The 9327-nt window shown below is 36.9% G+C and overlaps 1 long non-coding RNA gene and 1 other non-coding gene across 2 annotated transcripts; both read left to right on the top strand.

The window, feature by feature from the left end:
* On the top strand, positions 1003-5917 carry LOC110267125. The gene is made up of 3 exons (XR_002354472.1): positions 1003-1385; positions 5557-5662; positions 5746-5917. It is a non-coding gene; the product is annotated as an uncharacterized LOC110267125 (long non-coding RNA).
* Positions 7909-7979, top strand: TRNAC-GCA. Its single transcript has one exon. It is a non-coding gene; the product is annotated as a tRNA-Cys (tRNA).

The following is a 9327-nucleotide window of genomic DNA, read 5'->3' as shown; positions in this document are numbered from 1 at the left end:
GGTTGGAAATGTGTAACCATCTATTGGAGCTCAAAATCTCACAAGGTATGTTGTTTTAGCTATTTTTCTATATTCCATGAAAAGGATTACTTCAAGTAAGTTGAGAAAAAACTTTTCAATTCAATCAATGGCGCGCCCTAAGAAATATTTCATGAAAATTTCTTGTTGTTTACCAAACTTATTTACTTTACCATGCAACATGCAAATATTTACTACTACAGAACTTTGAGGACTAAAATATGTACAAGCAAACCAAACAAAGTGCAAAAAGAACAATTTTGCAAAAATGAAGAAAGAAAACTAAAAGGTATTGTAAAGTATTTAAGAAATGAATTTTACCCCTCTTAAAGTTGTCAAACCTCCCCCATACTTAATTAATGCACGGTCCTCCGTGCATGCTCATAATCCGGGAAAACGATAACTTGGGGGCACCACCCTCAGCTGGTTGTCACTGATATGGGGTTGATGACCTCCATCATCCACTACAAGAAAAAAGGCCTGTCAGCACACTTTTTTTGTCACGCTTTTAAAGCGTACCCAAAAGTGGTCTATGGCCATGCTTTTGCGAGGGTAGCCACTGATTTGTGATTTGGCCACGCTTTTTTTGCCACGCTTAAAAGCGTGGCCATAGAGGGAAATCGGCACGCTTTTACGAGGATGGCCACGCTTTCTTATTGGCATGCTCGAAAAGTGTGCCCATCGAGAGAAATCGGCACGCTTTACGAGGGTGACCACTGATTTGATATTTGGCCACGCTTTTTTTGCTACGCTTGAAAAGCGTGGCCATAGAGGAAAACCGGCAAGCTTGAAAAGCGTGGCTATCCTGTGTTTAATCTGGCACCGTACAAAAACATGCCAATAGAGTTCCCTCCCCTATGGTCACAGTTTTTCATTTTTTTTTTAGAAACCCCCTCCCAAACTACGCCGTTTTTACTCCAATTTCCTCTCCTCCCAAAATTTCCCAATCCCCTGCCCTAAATTCCGCATTCATTCATAATGAAATTCTTAACAAAGAAAAAAGAAAACCATCGAGCCCTAACCCTCGTTCTCTTCACGCGTGACCCTTCCATGGAGCCTTCTTTCTAATCCATTTCCCAACCTATCCATGGAGCCTAACCCTCTCTCCTAGCCACGCACTTTCCTCCCCTCACGAACGACGCCACCCTGACCAGCAACTGTCACCGCACACCAGCCTCAGAGACACCTCGACCCTCAGCGGAACTCCTTGGTTGATGATGGACGAGTGACGACTGATCCTCAGAGATACCAACTTCTCTGTGACTACTGATGCTTTTCTGCTCAGTCTGGTCACCTTCTTCATCCCTGTTAGCTTTACTACTTCTTCTCTACTCTCTTCTTCGAACGTTCTCTTCTTCTCTTCTCAGGTAAATAATTAATTATTATAATAAATTAATATTCTGATTAGAGAATAAGGATTTTGATAATCAGAACTTCTGACCAGGGGTAAAAGAGTTGATTTTGATTATTCGAACTTCTGATTAGGGATGTTATTTTTTATTATCAGAACTTTTGAATGTTAAAGCGGTTGACTATTATTTTGTGTAGTATTTTTTCTGACCTTCACTATAGTCCTCATGTTATTCATGCAGTTGAATTAGTTTCTACTGTAAAGATATTTTTAGTTGCTCACTATCTGAAGTTAAAGTCTTCTATCCAAAAAATATATCTGAAGTTAAGGTATTCATGTTCTAGTATTCTAATAGATCCTGTAAATTTCACTACAATGATCTATTGGTTATTCTGTTTTCTCAATTTATCTTATTTTGAAGATCAAATTCCTTAACCACACTGAATTATTTTAATGAATATGAGAAATTGAAAATTACAATGTGTTTAGTTCAGGTAATTGTTGGATTGCTAAAGACAGTTGTCCCTCCAAATTCATGCTTAATAGTTTTCTGAAAAATAAAAACTTTTTTTTTCAAAATTAGTTTCTGAAGAGTATAATGTGAGAAACAATCTTTCATGTCATAGGAAGTGAGGACTAACAATTCTGTAATCCTTGAGTTGGAGCAACAAATTCCTTCCCAATTACTACCATAACGATCTGTACCAACCCAATTTGGTGGTCTGTTAGTCCAGAATCCTGTAAGAGCTGCTAAGCCATTATCTGAAGCAACACAATTCACAAAAAGAAAATTTGTTAAAGGAACTAAGTAAATAGAAGACTACAATCTCAAACAAACTCTAATAGATTTTACAATAGTAAGAACTAAGAACCTACATCATGTCAACTATTATTCTGTCAAAGAAAAAAATAACAAGGTAAACAAATCCATTTTCTAACTTTTGATTATTTCTTATAACCATTGTAGAAATGATCTATTCTTATAAAATATCTGCCTAACTGCTAAATGAAGGAAGAATCAATTACTTTTTAAAATTTCAAAACATTAGTTTCATCAGTTGTTTGCTCTATTAAATATTTAGAAGAATATTTTAGAGGCTAATTGAAGGTTATATCATAACTCTAGCTTTATTTATTAGCAGCAAAGGATCTCTGAGTAGGTAACTGACGTGGTGGAAATTAGCCGATTAAGAAATTAATATAGAAATAACGTTGCAAGTACAGTTCCTAATCGACGAAAATCCGCTTATCAATTTAGAAGGGTTGTCATAATTTTAGAATAAAAATACTGGGAGTAGGAATCCCAGGTCGTCTCCAACGAGTTGACAAAAGGGTGCTATCTTATTAGTCAAGGGTTTTTCGAGAAATTTTTAAGAGTTGGAGAACAGAAAAATAAATGATTGTAAATTAAAGCAATGAAAATTTGCAAGAGAATTTATATAATCAGAATAAAAAGCCTTGACGGGGGGAAGATTAATTGGAAGTTCTATCCTTGTTGGGTTCTCCCAAGTGTAATCGCAAGAGGTTGTTGTTTTCACCTAGTTAACCCTTACTAAATAAAAGAAAGTCAAGTGATTGAGATAACTCTTATTCGCAAGTCCTAATCCTCTCCTTATGGGAGGATTAGCGTTAGTAAATAGAGAGTTAGCCAACAACTTTCAATTGAACTAATCAATTGAGTATTCCAACTCAAGGGTATCCTTTTAATCAACCCCCAAGGTCAAGTTGGGAGTCTACTCCATTGACATGAATGTAATGTTCACAAGCATAAAAGCGGAATAAGAAGAAGACATAATAATCTAAATAAAATAATAACTGAAAATTACTTAAAGGTAAAAGTAATTCTTTGCATTAATAAATCCCAAAATACAACATCCTTATCTAAACAGGGTTAATGAGTAATTAAAAGAGTAAAGGAATAAGAAAACAAACTAGAATAGTAGCAACTTCAACGGAGGTAGTATCTCTTCTCAATATCCAAAGCAACAGCATCAAAAGCATAAAAACTAGAACTATGAATGTGAAGAAAACCTAGAGGAGAGTGATTTCTCTCTAAGACTCCTCTCTATAACTAAAAACTATGCGAATGAGAATGTCCCTTGAGTCTCTTCTTGTCCCCTGGCTCTAGTCTGTGTTTCTAGGCCAAAAACTGGGTCCAAACTCGGCCCAAAATTGCCCCCAGCGTTTTCTGCGATTTCTGCAGGTAACGCATGTCACACGTACGCGTCACTCACGCGTATGCGTCGCTGGTCACCTTCGCGTACCATGCGTACGCATCAGGCACGCGCACGCGTCGTCGTGCAGACTCTGATTCACGCACACGCGTGAGCCATGCGTGCGCGTTGCTCATCGCTGGTTATCTCCCTTATTTCTTGTGCTCCTTCCATTTTTGCAAGCTTTCTTTCCATCCCTTAAGCCATTCCTACCCTATAAAGCCTGAAAACACTTAACGCACAAATTACGGCATTGAATGGTATAAAAGAGAATTAAAAATATACAATTTAAAGGCTCAGGAAGCAAGTTTTCAACCATAGAACAAAATTGGGAAGGAATTGTAAAATCATGCAAATTGTCTGAATAAGTGTGCAGAGGATTGATAAAAACCACTCAATTGAGCACAAGATAAACCATAAAATAGTGGTTTATCAGTAACAATATAGGTTAATGACTTGCATGCATAATAAGCATAGATTTTGACATCCATATTATGTTGAGATAAAGGTGAAGATAGAACATAATCAGTCAGTGGTATGAAACAAAAGGAACAAAGAGAGCACTGTGAAATTGATACATAATTTGCATAAAAAGCCTAAAATAGTTTAGGCACTTGTCAACCATATACAGTAGCATCCCAAGAAAATGGCAGGAGTTCTTGCTCTTTTATTTATATATATGAGATATGATAAAGCTACATGAAACAAAGAGTAAGATATCAAAAAGGGTTGAGCTGAACTTATAGTCTTGGCTGTTTGTTTGTGCTGCTACCAGCAGAACTTGAATAAGAAGCATGAGTAGAAGAAACAACTTGTTATGATGTTCCATTATTATGATGCTGAAAGTTATATCTTCTGATGATGAATGAAAAAATCTAATCAACCCTTTTTTTTTCAAATGGAAGCAAGACAAGGATCACAGAATAAAGCAGAAAAAATAGTGCATAATAAAGCAAAATCTTTTAACCAAGAATGTCTGAGATAAATTCAATAGATAAAGGTAGACGCGTCTTCTTGAATCTTGATGGCTAACTAATACATTTTACTTAGTCAACGGCTCTTCCATGTAAAAATTTCAATGTTTGAGAAGGTTATATTTAACTCCAATAAATAAGAAAGAAGACAAAGATAAAAATTGTTCCATGGTGGCCACTAACCATATATATCTATAAATATCTTCAATTGATAGGAGTCATTGTGATTTTTTCTTTTCTCACCCTGGAATATTCAAAAGAAGAATTCTATAAATAATAAGAATAAGAAAACATAAAGTGTTTGAATAAGCAACTTTTTTCAAACTTGATATATATCCTTTTGGTCACATTAGTTTACAAACTGCTTTTAATACATTTATTATTTGAAGTATACTGGTTGATCCCTTTTTTCTGATGTTAAATTTCTCTCTAGTATGCTTGGCAAGTAAATTCACTTTATTGAATGGGAATGATCATCTTTCTCTGTTCTCTCCTTGTTTAAGTGAATGCTCATTAGCTCAGGAGCTTGTGTTGGAAAATTTACTCGTAATTAATGAGACTGAGCTTATATTTATGCAGTATAATTGAATGATTTTACAGGATTTTGGCTGAAGTTGAAAACCTTGCAGGATTCTGGTTGAAGTTGAAAACCTTGCTGCTAATTGTAATGAGACTAAGCTTATATTTAAAAAATTGGCTTATTTTCTTAATTTTTCTTTTTCGTTTCCTTGGACATAAGTTGGCTTATTAGTTAAGGCAATCAAGTTTATGTATCTAGCTTACTTGTATATGTTCACTTTTAGTTGCTAGAATTCCTTAGTTATTTTTCCATATTTCAGGCTTTGGCATTCTACCTCATTAAACTTCATGCAGAATGTAGTTAATGGAAACCAGAGTCCTGTAATAGCTATTACCGAAGGATGCCAGATGAATTTTTTCAGTTGATAGTTTATTTAATGCTTTATTGTCATAATGAGTTCTTCTTTATTCCTTCCTCCAGCTACTTGGAACTTCTCGCAAATGCCTTGGACTGTGAAAATTGGTCACTGGTTTAATTCCTCATGTCATCTTCTTACAGTGGATATGGCACCTCCAGCTTGCAACAAGTAAACAACTAAGAATATTACATTACAATTTGTAATTCAGTGTAGTACCATTAACGTTTAGCTTAAGAAATTATCTTTTGTAGGTAAAAAAGTTCACAAATGTTCCAGAAACAATTATGTATGATCTAAGGGAAGGAAGTTTAAAAGGGCTAGAGGAAGGAGGAACAACAAAGGAAATAGAATTTAAGTTGTATTGTTTTTGTATTTTTTTTCAGTTTTTAGTTTTGGAATTCGAACTCGTGATTTATTTTCTATTTGATATTAGTTTTTTAATGTATAAAACAATTATCGCAAAAATTATATGTCACTAATTATTGTTTGATTTATCTTGTCACTAAAAAAGGATTGAAAAATTTATATTTTGCAGCGGTGAAGGTAAAAACAAGAAAAAGGATTTTTTTTTTAATTTTATAAGGCTATTGCCACGCTTTTAAAGCGTGGCCGTATCACTGGCTATCGCCACGCTTTAAAAAGTGTAGCCATATTTCCTATCAGCACGCTTTTAAAGAGTACCCAAAACAAACATTCTGGGACGTTTTAAAAGCGTGGCGAAACATACACTTTTCGGTACGCTTTATTGAATGTACCTATAGGTTAAGACCTATGGCCACGCTTTTTAAGCGTGGAAAGAGATGAAAGCATGCCAACAAAAAAAGTGTGCCGATAGATCCACAAAAGCGTGACGATAGAGCAACCGGCACGCTGGCGGATGTGACCCTTTCAAAAGTGTGCCGATAGCTCAAAAAGTGTGGCGAAAAGCTATCGGCATGCTTTTTTGCACTTTTTGGAAAGCTTTTAAAGCGTGGCAGAAAGCTTATTTTCTTGTAGTGATCCTCCTCCCCAACCAACTCTGATGAAGCTTTGGGAGTTGGGCCGGGGTCTCTTCCTGGTAATCGTGCCGCTACCCACTCGAAACGCTCGTGCTCAAGCCGCTCCATGTCGTGGATATCATGCAATATATCTTGGAAGAAGTCCAGAAGAGACCAAAAAAATGGTAGAGGAGTTGATGAAGTTGGTGGGTTTGTTAATGGCGCTGTAGGTGCCTTCCTCTTGGAGGGTATCTTTTTTGTCGATCCGTCCAAATCTCCTCATGGAATGAATTTGTTGCCTCTTAGTATCTTGAACATGATGTCTGTCAGTTGCCTCTCTACCTCCGCTGCTATAGCTAGTCGCATCACCATAGATGGAAAAGGAACGTTGATCATAAAAGTATTGATGGTTGGCGTTATCTTTAATGAGTATAAAAGTATTGATTGTTGGTCATAGTGTCTATGAGATTCTGGGCTTCTTTTAGAGTCAAGCCCTCATAAAATTTCTGAAGTTTGTCCCATTTACTAAAGACTTCAGGTGGACATTTCCTGATCAAGGCCTTGTATCTCTCCCATGCCTCATACAGTGATTCTCCATCCATTTGGGTGAAGGTTTGCACATCTATTTTCAGCTTGATGATTCTCTGAGGTGGGTAAAACTTGGCTAGAAATTCGCTCACCAAATCATCCCAATTGTTGATGCTCTCCTTGGAAAAGGTTTCCAGCCATTGGGAAGCATTGCCCTTTAAAGAGAATGGGAATATAAGTAATTTGTAGATGTCAAGATGTACCCCATTTGTCATGATAGTTTCACAAATCCTCAAGAAAATAGACAAATGTTGGTTGGGGTCTTCAAGAGGACCACCCCCATAAACATAATTGTTCTGCACCAAAGTGATTAGTTGAGACTTCAATCCAAAGTCATTTGCATGAACATTTGGGATGAGGATGCTGCTCCCATAGTGTCTAGGATTGGGGATAGTGTAAGAGACGAACACCCTTCTTGTAGGTTGGGTATTGTTGGTTACTCTTTCTTCATGCACCCTATCCTCCATGACTTGCACAATCACAAATAAACCAAATGAAAGCTGGACATTCTAATGCTAGAATGTGGTTAGAGGGTTTGGTAACACAATGTGTCAAACAGTTAATATGCTTAAAAGAAAAACAAAAGAAAATTGCTCAATCTAAATTATCACCTACTTAATCATTGTCAATCTAAATCAATCCCCGGCAACGGCGCCAAAAACTTGATGAGTGAAAATCGATTCCACACAAACTCACCGGCAAGTGTACCTGGTCGCATCAAGTAGTAAAACTCATAAAAGTGAGGTCGATCCCATAAGGATTGATGGATCAAGCAATTTTAGTTGGGTGATAAATTTAGTTAAGCAGACAATTGATGATTTGAGTGAAAGTTGAGTAACATATCGTTTTGGCGGCATGGCTGAGCGGTAAGGCGGGGGACTGCAAATCCTTTTTCCCCAGTTCAAATCCGGGTGTCGCCTGATCGACAAGAGAATTGAATTTTGACCTTTTAATTAAAAAAATGAGAGGAAAAAAGAATTTATCTGTAATGTTTTCCGACTCTACTAGAAATCTGATCAAAACTTGTTTGATGTTTGCAAGAAAACTAGAGTGCAGAATGTAGATTGACAGAAAAGTAAATTACAGGAAGCTTAAATGGCTGAAACTTAAAGTGCAAGAAATTAAAAGAGCTGAAACTTAAATTGCAAGAAAGGTAAATGACTGAAACTTAAAGTGCAAGAAATTTAAATTACTGAATCTAAATTGCAAGGAAACTTAAATGGAATGAATAATAAAGGGAATTGGGTGCTGGAATTCAAAACGGAAATGGACAATTCAAATTGAAATGAAATCAGAGAAATCTAAACTGCAGAAAATCAAAGTAAATGATTCATCAGGGATTGGAGATATCCTAATCCTTCATAAATCAATGGGTCTCAACTCCTTTCTCAATCATATGAGTAGATCTTTGGTGGATTGAAATTGATTGGATCCCAATTCCTTGGCAATCCAATTCTCTAATCACAATCAATCTTGCCAATTCCTTGATCTAATTGTCATGAGAAGAGTTAGAGCACATTCTCTCATCCATAAGCCACACTAACTCTCAAGATCTCAATTCCTCCCGAATAGTGTTGATCAAGAGAGTAGTGAAGGATAAAGCTCCAATTCTAATGCAAGTGATTCCCCTTCCGAGTCTCACACAAGCATTCACTGAATTAAGCCCCCTTCCGGAGTGAGTAATTCAAAATCAAAACAGAAGATATCCTATAGCTACCTAAGCGGATTGAGAAGAAGAAGAATTTCATTGATTCATTGGAATTTCAATAGAGCTCCTCTCCCTAATAAATTTGGGAGTTAGTTCATCATGGCTCTAATACAAAATAGAAAATAGAAGAATTGCAGAAATGAAAAATACACAGAATGCAGAATTCCCCAATTAGGGTCTCTGCCTCACTGGCCTTCCAGATCTGCCAGCCAGCCTTTTTTTTACAAATCAAATTCTCCTCTATTTTTATACTTTCCAATTCAGTCTTCCTGTACGTGGATTGGGCTTTTCTGGCCTTTGTTGAGGTAAGTCAGAATGGGTCTTCAGTTGGTAAGATGGTGATGCTTCCAGGAGAATGTAGCGTTCTCAAAGAGAGCGCAACGCTCGTTCACCAACGCATATGAGTCTCCCACGCGTGCGCGTCGTTCTTCACTTTTGTACCATCGACGCGTACGCGTCACTTACGCGTGCGCGTCGTTTCTCTTTGTAGCCCATGTCATGCATACGCGTGATGCACGCCCATCGTCCCTGGAAGCACTCTCCAAACGAGCATAGCGTTC

The sequence above is a fragment of the Arachis ipaensis genome, chromosome B09 (genome assembly GCF_000816755.2).
Source record: "Arachis ipaensis cultivar K30076 chromosome B09, Araip1.1, whole genome shotgun sequence".
NCBI classification, from domain to species: Eukaryota; Viridiplantae; Streptophyta; class Magnoliopsida; order Fabales; family Fabaceae; genus Arachis; species Arachis ipaensis.
This window is presented reverse-complemented; position numbering and strand designations above follow the sequence as displayed.